The sequence below is a fragment of the Neodiprion virginianus genome, chromosome 5, assembly GCF_021901495.1.
Source record: "Neodiprion virginianus isolate iyNeoVirg1 chromosome 5, iyNeoVirg1.1, whole genome shotgun sequence".
Taxonomy (NCBI): domain Eukaryota; kingdom Metazoa; phylum Arthropoda; class Insecta; order Hymenoptera; family Diprionidae; genus Neodiprion; species Neodiprion virginianus.
This window is the reverse complement of record NC_060881.1, coordinates 24726026-24739068: the sequence shown is the minus strand read 5'-3', so window position 1 is coordinate 24739068 and position 13043 is coordinate 24726026. Positions and strand designations below refer to the sequence as shown.

At 37.3% G+C, this 13043-nt stretch overlaps 1 protein-coding gene across 3 annotated transcripts in view; it reads left to right on the top strand.

Moving 5' to 3' along the window:
- Positions 1–12246: 12246 nt before the first annotated feature.
- LOC124304833 (BAI1-associated protein 3) overlaps positions 12247–13043 on the top strand; it is a 112039-nt gene continuing 111242 nt past the window's right edge. For all 3 annotated transcript variants that reach the window (XM_046763521.1, XM_046763520.1, XM_046763517.1), the window contains exon 1: positions 12247–12547. The gene's annotated coding sequence lies outside the window, so the exon portion shown is untranslated. The remainder of the gene's footprint in view (positions 12548–13043) is intronic.

The window sequence follows — 13043 nt, the reverse complement described above, 5'->3', positions numbered from 1 at the left end:
AAAATTTTTGTTGTCGCCTCCGTGTAGATACCGAGGAAAATAGCAGCTCGCTGTTTCGCTGGGATCAACAATTCGGAAGGTATTTGCTCGTGATGTGATAGTACATAGCTGCAACGTGAAAAGCAGATGTGGCTTCCATTCATCGTATCGGGCAAAACAGTAACAACTCGCTAGTAAATACCGGAAGTCTCACAGTATGGAAGGTAGTAGGATCATTGATTGACGTTAGACTCGCGTTGGCGAATGGAAAATGAATTGTCGAATACTGAACCCAGAAAGTATACCTCTGACTTCCTGAACGAACCATCGGTGGTCAGTAACGACTTTTGTTTTGTATTTTCTTGTACTTCAAGATCTGAAAAATGCGCATGGGAATTATTACAGCGAAATTTGTTAAACAGAAGTTAAAAAAAACGTCTCGAGCGATGGAAAGGCTGCTTTAAAGACACACCTGCACTTTTGTTCGAAGAGTTGCAAGATTTGTAGAACCAAGGATTTACGATCGTGAAGAAGGATCCGTTTATGGCTCCGGGACTAGTAAATGTCAGAGAGTCGGTTTAAACCTCGTTGAAATGGTTCGAAAACTTTAAGCACTTTTTTCGTAAAAACTACATAGATGTTACTCGGATCGGGACGCAGGACTTCAGTAAACTGTTTTTAAAAAATTGAAATTCGAATCGGGTGGAAATAACGAAGACTTTTTTTTTTGTGGCAACTGGATTCTTAAGTGAATGGACGATGAAACGGACGAAGAAAATGTGGAAGCGTGAATGGTGGAATGCCTTTTGAAAACCTTTGGTTTCCAGCTGTTACCAATTTTTTTTCAATTCTCCTTTTCATTCGACCGTGAAACTGAGAAATAATTTAGTTTTCACGAGTAAAAACTACTTGAGCCGAAAATTTCTAGATAGATGAAAATCGTTATTCGTATTAAATGCAGTCAGGCTCTTGTGAAAAGTGTGTTGCAATACGAGAAGCACTTTTTCCTGCAGTGTAAGACGTTTATAATGGAATGAACTAACTATCACCTGCAAAATTGGCAAAACAGGAAGTTAAACGATCCAGAATATCATACCATCGACTTGAAAATACTTTAGCATATATGCTTATAACGACCATCATCTTGGAGTTATATCGGGATACTTTGCGATCAAGAATTACTTTTGGAACTTTCAGGAAACTTCTTTGTAATAGATCAACAAATGTCGGTTGTGATATTTCGAGTAATGTTGCCGAGTACGTGGAAATGTCGTTACACCAAAATAGATCTGCTTTGCGTTTTCCATTCTCGTTCTGATCGGTCCGATGCAGTCTTCCAAATGTTTCTATTTTCCACGGCTACAGCAACGATTCGACTGCAACACAAATAGCCGAAGAGTAAAATCGTCCGGACGTGGGAGACATTTGAAAAAACGACAGAGCTAAGTACTCACTTTAGTTTGCGGACATTCCCTAAAGGAGGTTTCCCGCTCAGGGCGGTTAAAGCGAGGGTCAACTTGAGGGAGAGATTACAACCGGTAAACGTCTGCTCAGAATCTTTTCGAGTACCTAGAAAATGGCAGTTTCGTTTCTCGGTGGTAGTAGCACTGAATTGAAAATATAACAGCGAATGAAAAAAGAGTGAAATGTCACGACTAATTACTTTTTACTCATGTTTTCATCTTAACCTTTTGAATCACACGTTACTGTGCTGAGTAATCTTTTACAACAAGATAGTATTCTGTGGTAATAGGCGTCGTGGATTACGAATCTGTGATTAGTTTAAGAAAAATTCGAGATGGCGAATCCAATATGGTGGACGAAAATTTCAAATTCAAACAAAGTCGGTCAAAAAATTTAATGCATTCGTTTTCGGGGTCGCTGATTACAAATCTGAGAGTAGATTTCAAAAATTCAACGTGGCGAGTACAATATGGTGGTTGAATATTTCAAATTTGATCGAATCAGATTCGTAATCGGTGACCCCAAAAACCCTGGACAGAGCTTTTTCTTTGGATTCCATCAAATTTGAATTTTTCGATCGTCATATTGTATCCGTTATCTTGAATTTTATAAAATCCGCTTTCAGATTCGTAATCAGTGTTCCCGAAAACTGATATTTTAGCTGAAACACGTACACGTGTAAAGGGGTAACTTTCTCGGAAATGAATTATTCCTTCAATTTTCACGATATGTTGAAAAGTTCTCTGAATAAATAAAAAAAAAAAAAAAAAATGGATATAAAATAGGTGGTAAAAATACTTGCCACTGTGACTAAAAGAGTTAAACTGTGACCTTTCCTTAACAGAGTTGCAAAAATGTCACAATGCGGTGAGAAATTTCTTAAAATATTTCACGTGATTCCCAATCATTTCAGACTTCGAGACTGCTGAATGAAAATTGAATTACTTTTAGTGAAGTGGACCTGAGACACGAGCGTCTGGATTATCCCTAAGTAAAACGGAGATCCGAATAAATGAAAATGTGCGTACTGGGTTCGAATGAATGTACGGAGCCTTGTGCCAAATGGATACCGAAATTTTTTTCCATCGAGCTTTCTCCTATCGGCTGCATCTACTTCACCGCCGTTGTCCGGGGGTGGAAACTTTTACCGGCACTTAGCCCTTCCTTTCTACACGGAGATATAGGCGATTGGCGAACCTCCGAAACGCGGCTTTAGCACGCGGTTTAATCAGATCGCAGACCGAAGAAAGTACGGCTAGCTTATACCCTTTTCCACTGCGTAACCGCAGCTGCCGATGCTAAAATAGCCCTTTTCTTTTCTCCCTTCAACCTCCCCTGCCTTCGAAGCTCTCTTTCTTATTTAATTTCCCAGGGAACTCTGCCGCTAAGCTTATGTGGTTACGTCAGACGCCTCGTGAAGAAAAACCGTGATGCCTTTGGGACAAGGAGAAGACAAGAAAAAATGCAAAAAAACAAAAAACAAAAAACAAAAATGAATTGAAAAAAAACCAATGAAGGAAAATGGAAGTTGATCTTTTTCTGATTTCGCGGATACTATTTATTCCCATTTTCAACAGCGATTTGATAAAATCATCGAAACTTAACTCGCAGCAGCCTTTTTGGAAAATTGCAAAACTGTCACTCCACACATTGTTCAATGATAATATGATCAGCTTTTAATTACACTTGGTTCGTTATATCCATTATATTTTACACCACGGCAAAATTGGAACGTAATTTAGCCCATTAAATTTAACGATGTGTTCAATTCCTTCGGAATGGAAAAAATGCAAACTTGTACAGAAAAAGGGGAAAAAAATAGTCGAGTGAGTAATATTTGAATCAACGTTTCTTCGAAAGCCTGCAAATAAACAATTTCACCAGATGGCACGATTTTTTTTTTTTTTAATTCAATGTGTCGAAATGATTTAAAATTATAGAATTTTACGATTTCTATCCGAGTAAGTACGCAATAATTGTGAAGAGAGTTCGTTGCATAAAATTACATTTTCTTGCAAAATTCAAATGTTGAAATATGAGGCAGCACCGGATTCAATTAAATTATTCAAATTGTGGCATCCGCCGTTATCTGTAGCCCAACGTCATAAGGGAGGTTTATATTTGTTAAGGTGTACAGCTGCTCCTTTGTATCTTTACGGCCTCGCGCATTCATTCGTTTCAATTTGAAAACTCAACTGTGAGATGCTGCCTTAGGACTGAATTCTTAACCGCTTGCATGCCACGTCATTGTAAAATGTTATTAATGACTACGTGATTAATAAATCTCACTCTGTAGTCGTGTATGAAGTACACAGTTATATTATGCAAAACCTTTCGTCAATCTTTCAACAAACCAAAACCGCTTCTATTTCTCACGTACGATATAACGTTTCTCGGTAATTTCAATATTTATTTCATTTCAATTTCAGCCGATTGTCAGAGTATTTCAAAGTAAAAAGAATACGTTTACCCGACGCAAGATGAATTTTCAGTTAAAAAAAAATATGTCTAGTGGGACGTTAAGAAGCATAATGCATACCAATAATTCTCAATACGATTCCAATAGAATTGGTCTGATGCACTTTTGAGCCAGTTGGCCGCTGTTCAAGCTACGTCTCAACGTACATCGTTTGACTTGGCTTGAAGCCAAGCCGAAGAACGGTCATAAAAAGATATTATGGCGCTGTTGGAGTTATAGTGTTGAAATGAATATGAAGTTGCTGGAAGTAAATAGGATTTGCGGAACGTGGAAGAAGTGGACAGTTTTTAAAATATCTGGAAAAAAAATTCCTCCCAATCTTTGCGGCCTTGAGATTATTTTGAAAACATCTCATTCGATGAGTTATACCTGATAAAAAAAAAACAAAAAAAAAAAGCGATAACTTTCCAAATTTCTAAAACGTGCAAATGTGGTTCGACCTCAGTTTCCATTCCGGTTCAGCTGTGGTAGGAAGTGTCGGAGCAGAAGTAGAACCTGAGTTGTTTGAAAAGTAACTGAATTAAACTCCGATGAAAAGTTTGGTCTACGTATAATGTGTATGTATACATGTAATTATTCGCTTCCAATTTCCTGATGACTTTAACTTTGTTACTAACGCCGTGTCTCCAACGAATGCGGTGCGAGTAAAGAAAAAGTAGATTATAGCGATAAAAGATGCGGAAATTCTCGATAGATGATCGTAGACTTTTGTTCCTGACGATTCTACTCGGCATCGATACACAGACGAGTTCTAATTCTGTTGATCACACTATATTTGATATGTTGTTTAACGTTTTTAAATCCGAAAATTTCTTGTCGAATAGCTTCTACGATTATTATCGATTATGACTGCGTGACGTATGAATCATAACTAAGGGTAGAATGATGTGAAAAGTCTGTGAAAAATTGTAGAAAACTTCCCTCGGTCCAAGCCTTAGAAACAATTGTTACATTTTGTAAGTAACATCAAAGTGAACGAAGATTAAAAGAGATAGCGATACTTTGTAACAAAAATTTCCATATTGACTGGTAGTATACTGAAACTTTGCACATTTTTACGATATTTCGTGTTAAAAATAGAAATTTTAGTTCATCTCTTTGTGGCAGTACATATTTTCAGTTGTATTTACAATAATATTGAATGACGCAGCAGCCTTACTCAATTTTTAACGCACGAAAGCTGTGATACATCTTTTATCTGTGACAACTACTGGATCATAACGTGTGATTTCACCCTTTGTAAGAATCATAAATTTAGTAAAAATTCAACTCTTCATTTTCGGGTTGATTACAACAACTTCCACTATTCTCTGAAAACAGAGAAACGAGAAGTTGAAAAAAAAAGAAAAAAAAACACCTTCATTTCATTAAAACAATACGACCACAATTGAATGACTGACGGAATATCCCAACGGTGGAAGAGAATTTCCAACTCTTTTCTAATTTCCAACTTGAATAGGCTTTCACCACGACGCCCGGTAATGAAGTCCGAGTCTATGTACGCAATTTACACTGCACGGTAGCCAATAAAGTGCAGTGTGATAAGTTATCCGCTGGCTACGCGCGCATAGAGCAGGCCTGGAACTCAATTAGGAAGTTGGACAGCCGCGTGTGGAATTACATTGTTTCTTTTTATGCACCCCCTATTCTCGAATGTTCCAGTTAGATTATACGAATTGACTCGTTGAGCCGGGCCGGCGACCTCCGACCCTGCCCATTACCAGGCTTGTAGTCCTTCCAGTCCCCGGCTTTATTGTCGGCTGGTGGTCCCATTTACTTCGCTTCGGTTTATCTCCCTTTCCTCCCGCCGATTTTTAACTTTTCTTCTTATCCCACCGCTTCTTGGAATATATTTTAAAATTCTTCCTCCGCAAAACGGCCGCCCCGTTTAGAATAAAGGTAGGATACTCGGTTAGTCATATTACGCCGCAAAAGTTGTTGATAATTGTCCTCTTTTCGTACAAATATGTTGTTTTTTTTTTTTTTTTTTATCCGAGGTTCAGAATTTATCTAGGGAGCAATGTTTGAACCCGATGAAACTGGATTACAGTCCTTATTTTAGTTTAGCTTCTTATGTCTGAATTATTTCGTAATTCTTTCGTTGAATACTGTTCTTGTTAGCTTTGCTTGGGATCGTATTTAAACATGAATAAGTAGATGAATAAATTAACGATGCACTTTAGGTTTTATGAGGTACGTCTTCAGAGTGGATGATATCTGAAGTTGCTTTGGCAAAAAATTATCGTAAATAGATTTAATAAGTTTTTTTTTTTGCACAGATTCGTAGAAACTGCGTATTCTAAAGATGATTTCAACGGTCGCTCAGATTAGACAGAAAAGTCTTGGGGTTGGTCTGGAAATTATGGATATAAAAACTTACAAGCTTGCAAAATGTCTGTTGGGCAGCTGATCTTAATGAATTTCAGTCTTAACCCTTCTGTCAATGAGTGAACTGTATATAAAAACGGTATAAATTTGTGAATAATTCGAGAAAGGTTGAAAACTTTCGCTTTTCATCAATCCTTCAAAAAACATGATAATTTTCGAAGATCTGGACGTGCGGCTAAAAATTTTCAACACATCTCGAACTTTTCCACAAATTTATACCGTTTTTCTACACGTTTATACTCTCATTGACATAAAAGTCGAGAGAACTTTGTTATTAAGATGATATTTTCGTCTTGATTATTTCCGACCGGTATTCAGTGCTAAATATTGTTTAGAATATAAAATAAAACCATATGCGAATATGAAGAGGTGCCCTATAATCGAGCAGCGTATACGACGTAGATCCGAACTGCTGTCCTAATATGTGCAAAGCTTAATTGAATGCCGTTAAGCTGATTAGCTTATCGCTGTCGGATGTTTAGGGTATCTAGCGATAAAAATTTTGCTCACTTTATAATGACTCACCGCATCGGACGAAACTTGTGATAAAAATTGAAGTGGGTTGACGGCTTATTGTGAACTTGTTTTTCAATTCCTGAAAACAATTTCTTCCTAATTTTTTATAATGTCGAGTTATTCTCTGACGGCCAAGTTTCCGTTAACATTAGCGGGGAAACAGCGGCAACAATAGTCTAGACTCTCACAGGGATTAACTTTACTTCCATCGTTGCTTAAATTTCCGTTCCCCGTCGTTTTCCCTCTTTTCGACTTCCGCGGAGCTTGTTATACAATACCTCGAGAATCGTCGAGGCTTAGCTGAGGAAAGTTTGAAAGACCGCGAAATCGAGGGGGTGGGACTAAATGCCAACCGCTTGATCGATATACTTGTATAATATGCTCCTTGATTTGGGCACATCTTATTCGACGGCTTTCAAGCACGCACACAAGTACACAAAAACGGTGATTTTTTCTGAAAATCACGAAAAATTATTCGGCTATTCAGAACTAACGACTTTGATGCTGAAATTTATTAAGAGCGGTGAATTTACCGCTTCCGAGCCATTGAATTCAATTTCTTACATCTTATAAACTTCTTTATCATCAATGCCCACGATTGACAGACATTTTTTTCAATTTAGGTGATTGATATAAGAAAATATGGAAAAATCAGGACACGATGCTTGGGAAAATCGTTAAATATGTATAATTTAAAATTTATGCGATAACAATACTTGTTTAAAACCAACTTACAATTAGGTGTATTCACCTGGAAAATTCGCAGTTATGAAAAATCTGTCATAATACAAAGGGGAGCCGAGTCTGTGGATAATTTACTGTTTCATATGCTTGACCAACTCGAAAAAAACATGATTTAATTTTGGAAAAAATTTGTCTTCTTATAAAAAGTCATGCATATTCTTCGCTTTATTATACAAACGCTGTTCACTTTCGCTAATAATTTACAAAAGCTTGAATGATTCTACAGACAAATGGTTTTGCTTCCAGATTTTAGTCGACACCGTGAATTATTTCAAAGTATCATTTATTCGACAAGTTAATTGCGCATGCGCTATCTTCTTCGAATATAATCAATCATTGAGGCAGTCAATTAAATCAACGCGTTGCAGGTTCAGCATGAAATCTACGTTCGATGCTCAACAGATGATGTTTACCCAATTCCAGCTTCGGCTAGACCGAAGAGGCCAATGAAACATCGCGCACACTCTCTTCGAGTGATTCTAAACGCCGTGCAAAGACCGGATACAACAGCTCGTGGCTCTAGGGATTTAACTGGCGTCAAGTTGGCCGCGTGGCCAACTTGATTCGGTCAGCTGGTGATTTGATTCGCTGATCAAGTCACCTGTCGGGATAATCTGGCGTAACTAGGGACGCCATGCGGAAGTTAAAAAATGTACCGAACGGCTCGTATTTGATTGTAAAAGTAATTTTTCAACTTCAATTTCACTGTTTTTGAACTCAACGTAGGGAAAGAAATGTTTAACCACTTGCACGAATTTTTCTATTTCTTCGTAGCTGAAACGATCACTTTATTCAAATTCAAATTGTATTGTGTGGAAAAAATTTTGCGATCGAAATCAAAAGAATTTCCCTAAACAACTATAAATTTCCCTCGACAATATACTCAAATTTTTCGCTAACCTTTTTTTTTTTTATATTTTTTTTCTCTGTAAAATGATCTGTCTATTGATTGTGCCAAATTTTCTTCACGACTGCTGTAAGTTGACTTGTGTAAAATTCGCCACTATATAGAGCTGCGTCCCTGCGGCGATAATTACAATGTAATTACCCTAACTTCCGCAGCGCTCCGAGGGATAAAGTCTCATTCACACCTAATCACATGACTCCTATTAAAACCGTGAATTCTACACGCTCGTTTAATCCTTGTTCCGCACAGTTATCGCCCCTTTTGTCCTTGTGCAATGATATTCGGCCCCTACTTCGCGGTATCACATTTTTCCTTCTTTTACTCTCTAACTTGATAAACATGTACGAGAAACTCGATTTTCCAGAGAATGTTGCAAAATAGAGAGAATATTTTTCTTATCCACGTCGAATTAACCAGCATTTATGTCAATGTTTTATTTTAGTCTCGGGCTTATCTATACTGAAATATTAATTTTAAATTTGGTAGGTGATTGTTAAAGGGATCGGCTCACTCGTATTTGAAAAGTGTACAAGCTTTGTTTTAGTCACAGAGTTGAATTCTATGCTGGAAGAAAGAAATGAACTAAGTGAGTTAGTACAACAGAGTTGTCATTTTCAAAAGACTTTAAAAATTTAATCCTCACAGCGTGAGCTGTGTAAATATTCATTCACGTCCGCTACAGCCCTCACATTTTTTGGACACCAAGCTGGTCGGGGAGAAACGAAATGAAAAAAATCTGGTACCTTGGGGCGTTAAGAATCTTGGATAAATAAATTTTAGGTACGAGAAAACGAGGAGATATAACGTTGTCCAAGGTTACTAAATTTTCTAAAGTTTTAAATTTCGTATGAAACATTTTTTTTTTTTTTTTTAATTAGCTTACATTTAGAATATTTCAACATTAGGAGTGAAACACATTGATTGGTCCATCAGATTTGAAAAGTTAGCCTGATACAAGCTGCTCTTTGAAACGAACTGAGGAACGGCTAATTGCTAATTACATAAAATTGAACAATCGTTGTTTTTCAGTCGACTAATTAGACCATTTTTTATTTCTAATATTGCTTCAAGTTGTTAGGTTTTATTTCAGTTGTAAGCTTCACTTTACTGTACAGAAAACAAAGAAATTGGTAAGAAATTCATTTTCAACTACTTATTCCAAAGAAAAATGCAATATTTACGATATGATGAAACCAATTGTTTCTGATTGCGTATTGACAACTAAGTAGTTAACAATCCAAACTTTAATTTATTGAATCGTCACTTCAGTACATTCACCGTTCATAATAACGTGAATTGAGATAGGTAATTTTTATGCGTTCAGTATAATAACGAATGAATAATTTCAAACAGTTTCGTTCACATAAATATCAATCGCAATGCTTGTAGAAATATTTGAAAAAAATTCAGTATGCAAATTAAACAATTTCCAGTCATTTACATTCGAAGAATTGAAAGCAATTAATAGTAATTTAGGATTATTTTCAATACTCCAAAGGAAGGTTTTCCCGAATATTGAAAACATATTTTGAAAATGTTTCGGACTCACGGCATTGTTTTCCAAATATTTCTAAAAGGAATCATTCCGCAGGTTCGTAACAATTTCTGTATAAAAATCCTGGTGTGGGTAACAAAGTACGTAGATTCATTTTTAGCAAAATTATTTCGTTGCTCTGTTAGAAAATTTACGGTGCCAATGAAAGTTCACACCGTTGTGTATAAAATTGAACATCGTTCGCTAATACCAAAATCACGTAAACGTCTGTAAATTATTTTTAATGTTACAATTAACACCACCTTTGTAACAGTGATGTATACAGAGTGAATCGATGACAGCAAAATGATCCGTCGTCTGCTATATTTTAATGCGCATGCGCTGCAATTCCAGAACAGTTGTTTCCCAGGGCGACCAACCGTCATAAATTTAGACGACAGTTTGCCGCGGTGTATGTAGCCTGAAACATTTTGACAGCTGTCGGTGTTGAGCATAACTGCCGGCGACAACTGTCATAATTTTTTAGGTGACGTTTATGACGGTTGGTCTCCCTGGTATACAACTGCTCTCAAATTGCAGCGCATGCGCATTAAACTACAGCAGACGACGGACCATTCTTGCCAGTACAGTCGATCAAGGCATTCCGGAAAATTTCAACCGGCCTGTAATTCTCTCTGCTTCCGATTTTTGAATTGATTTTCTCATGTGAAACTGGATTAGTCAAAATCTTGTATGTTTCAAACTCCGTAGTCACGGTTACTCATGTTGATTTTGGGTTAGAGATGCAGGCTGTTGAAATCAGCCGAACCGAAAAATTGGCTTTCTCACTCGCACTTAAAATGCTTCTTGCATATTTTGGGCCCACTGAACAAATGTACACTTCTTTTTATTACTACATGAAAAACATTGAAATAATGTTTCGATACTAACAGTTTTCTGTACTCTATTCGCGGCCAAAATAAATAACTATAACTACGGTGTCTGAAATACGCAGACTTTTACAAAAAACCATACTGCATTCTTAAATTTTTCGAGCAACTGGGACGAATTCAACGCTAAATAAAAATCAGAAGGCGACTATGTCGATAGAAAGCAGATTTTATTTGTTGTATTTTCACCCTGATCAGAAAAAAATTCAAAATTGTCGTTATCCTCAGGCAGTTAATAACTTGTGATTTTGACTTATAATTTATAGGCAATGTATGAAAGACTTGAAATTTGACGGTTGTATGTCTTGAGTTTCTTTTCGTCGACCTTTCTGTATTTTGCCTCTTTTCTTCTTTGTTTTTTTTTCACGTACTACGTTTCAAAATTCTATAAACACAGATTTCTCCGTTTTTAAAAAATTGTCCCACTATGACCCCTTCGTTTTCTGATCTTTCAAATATTTCTATCCCCACCAGCTGGGGTAATTTCCCGTTTACGATTCTATATAATTATCAAGATGAATTTCGTCGATTTTACATTTCTGGATTTTATATTCTGACCTTTAAATTCTTGAATCCTCAATACATTGAATCTAAAAATTATGAAATATTCGAAATCAAATTTTTCTGTCTCAAATCTTTAAACTGAAACGTGGAGTATTTTGTTTATAATTTGTATGCGCGGCTTTCTCCCATCTATGACAAAAAAAAAAAAAAAAACTTCGGGACTAACGGACCTTCAACCAGAAGCCACAAAGCCACTTGCCTGAATTTTTAAAAAATTTTCTGAACCTTTTATACGACAAAAAAAAAAGGCAAGACTCGAAGGCCTCCATATTTTTCATTCAACTTATACCGAAACACAATGTTTCACTTTAAAGGATAATAATTCCCCGTTCTGGTATTTTCTATTTTTTAATCTTTCCCCTACTTTCACCCCCATTCATCCAACTTCCCGAAAACTATGCGAGGGTGTGAAAACGGCGCACCTTTCGACCACCTTCCTCCGAATTGCAAGGATCGCAACGCCGTCTAATCGGTCTAGGCAGCAGCTGTCCAGCTAAGGCAATAAGGACGACGAACCTCCTACGCAGAAAGGACGCAGGAGGCGGGAGGAGGCTCTCTCTCTCTCTCTCTCTTCTTCGCGTAGGTGAGGCCAAATTAGATCGATGGCGAGTTGCGCGCGCAGCTCGTAAGCGCGAGCGGAGCGAGCGAGCGAGAGAGCGCGCGCGCCAGAGAGAGAGAGAGAGAGAGAGAGAGAGAGAGAGAGGCGCGTCGCGACGATCTCACCTGTTTGCCCGCCATCCAAGCCAGTCTCGCTAAACGCGCGCCGGAGACTCTCGCCTAGCTACAAGTGGTCTCGCTCAACGTTAAGTCAGACGCTCGCCGACGATCAGTGTTCGCTCGCTCCTCGTTCAGCGCCATCGTATCGCAACGCTGCGCAATCGTAAGCATCACCGTTAATCGTGTGATTTTTTTCGTACGATATTTTTGTTTGAATTTTTTTTTTTTTGGTTTCTTATTATTAGTTTCAAACGGTTTCGGTTTCATGCCCATTTTCGAATTACATCGCGTGTTTCAATTGTGTGTGATTAAGACGATCGACTGCGGGGAGAAGCAACGTTGATCATTGAAACGTCGGGTTTTAGGTAAGTCGGTTTTAGAAGTTACGTATTATGAAAGTCTGAATTCCGAAACGTTGAATTTCTCGATCTGTGAAATTCTTGACGGCTTGATTTACTGGGGGAGGGGGGTAGATTTGAGTCGGGAATTGGAATTCTGCGCTTTGGAATTTTCATTTTGTTCCGGAAGAACGATGACAAGATTCGACATTTAGATTAGTCTGAATTTTGATCTCTTAGAATTTTCACCCTCGCATGTTTTAATATGTGGAATGCTTTGGATGGATTTGTTTAATGTAAGCAGGTGCGAGTTAATCGGCTGCGGATAAATTTACAATTTATCGAAATATAAAACAGTGTGACGGGTTCGAATCTTATTTCACTTAGGTAACATATTTTTGAAGATTATCGAATTCTTGTACGTACATCGGTACATTCATCTAGTTTTTTTTTTTTTTTATTCTTTTATGTCAGTTTTATTTAACCTCTTATTCAAATCCATCCGTTTGTTTACAAAATTGTT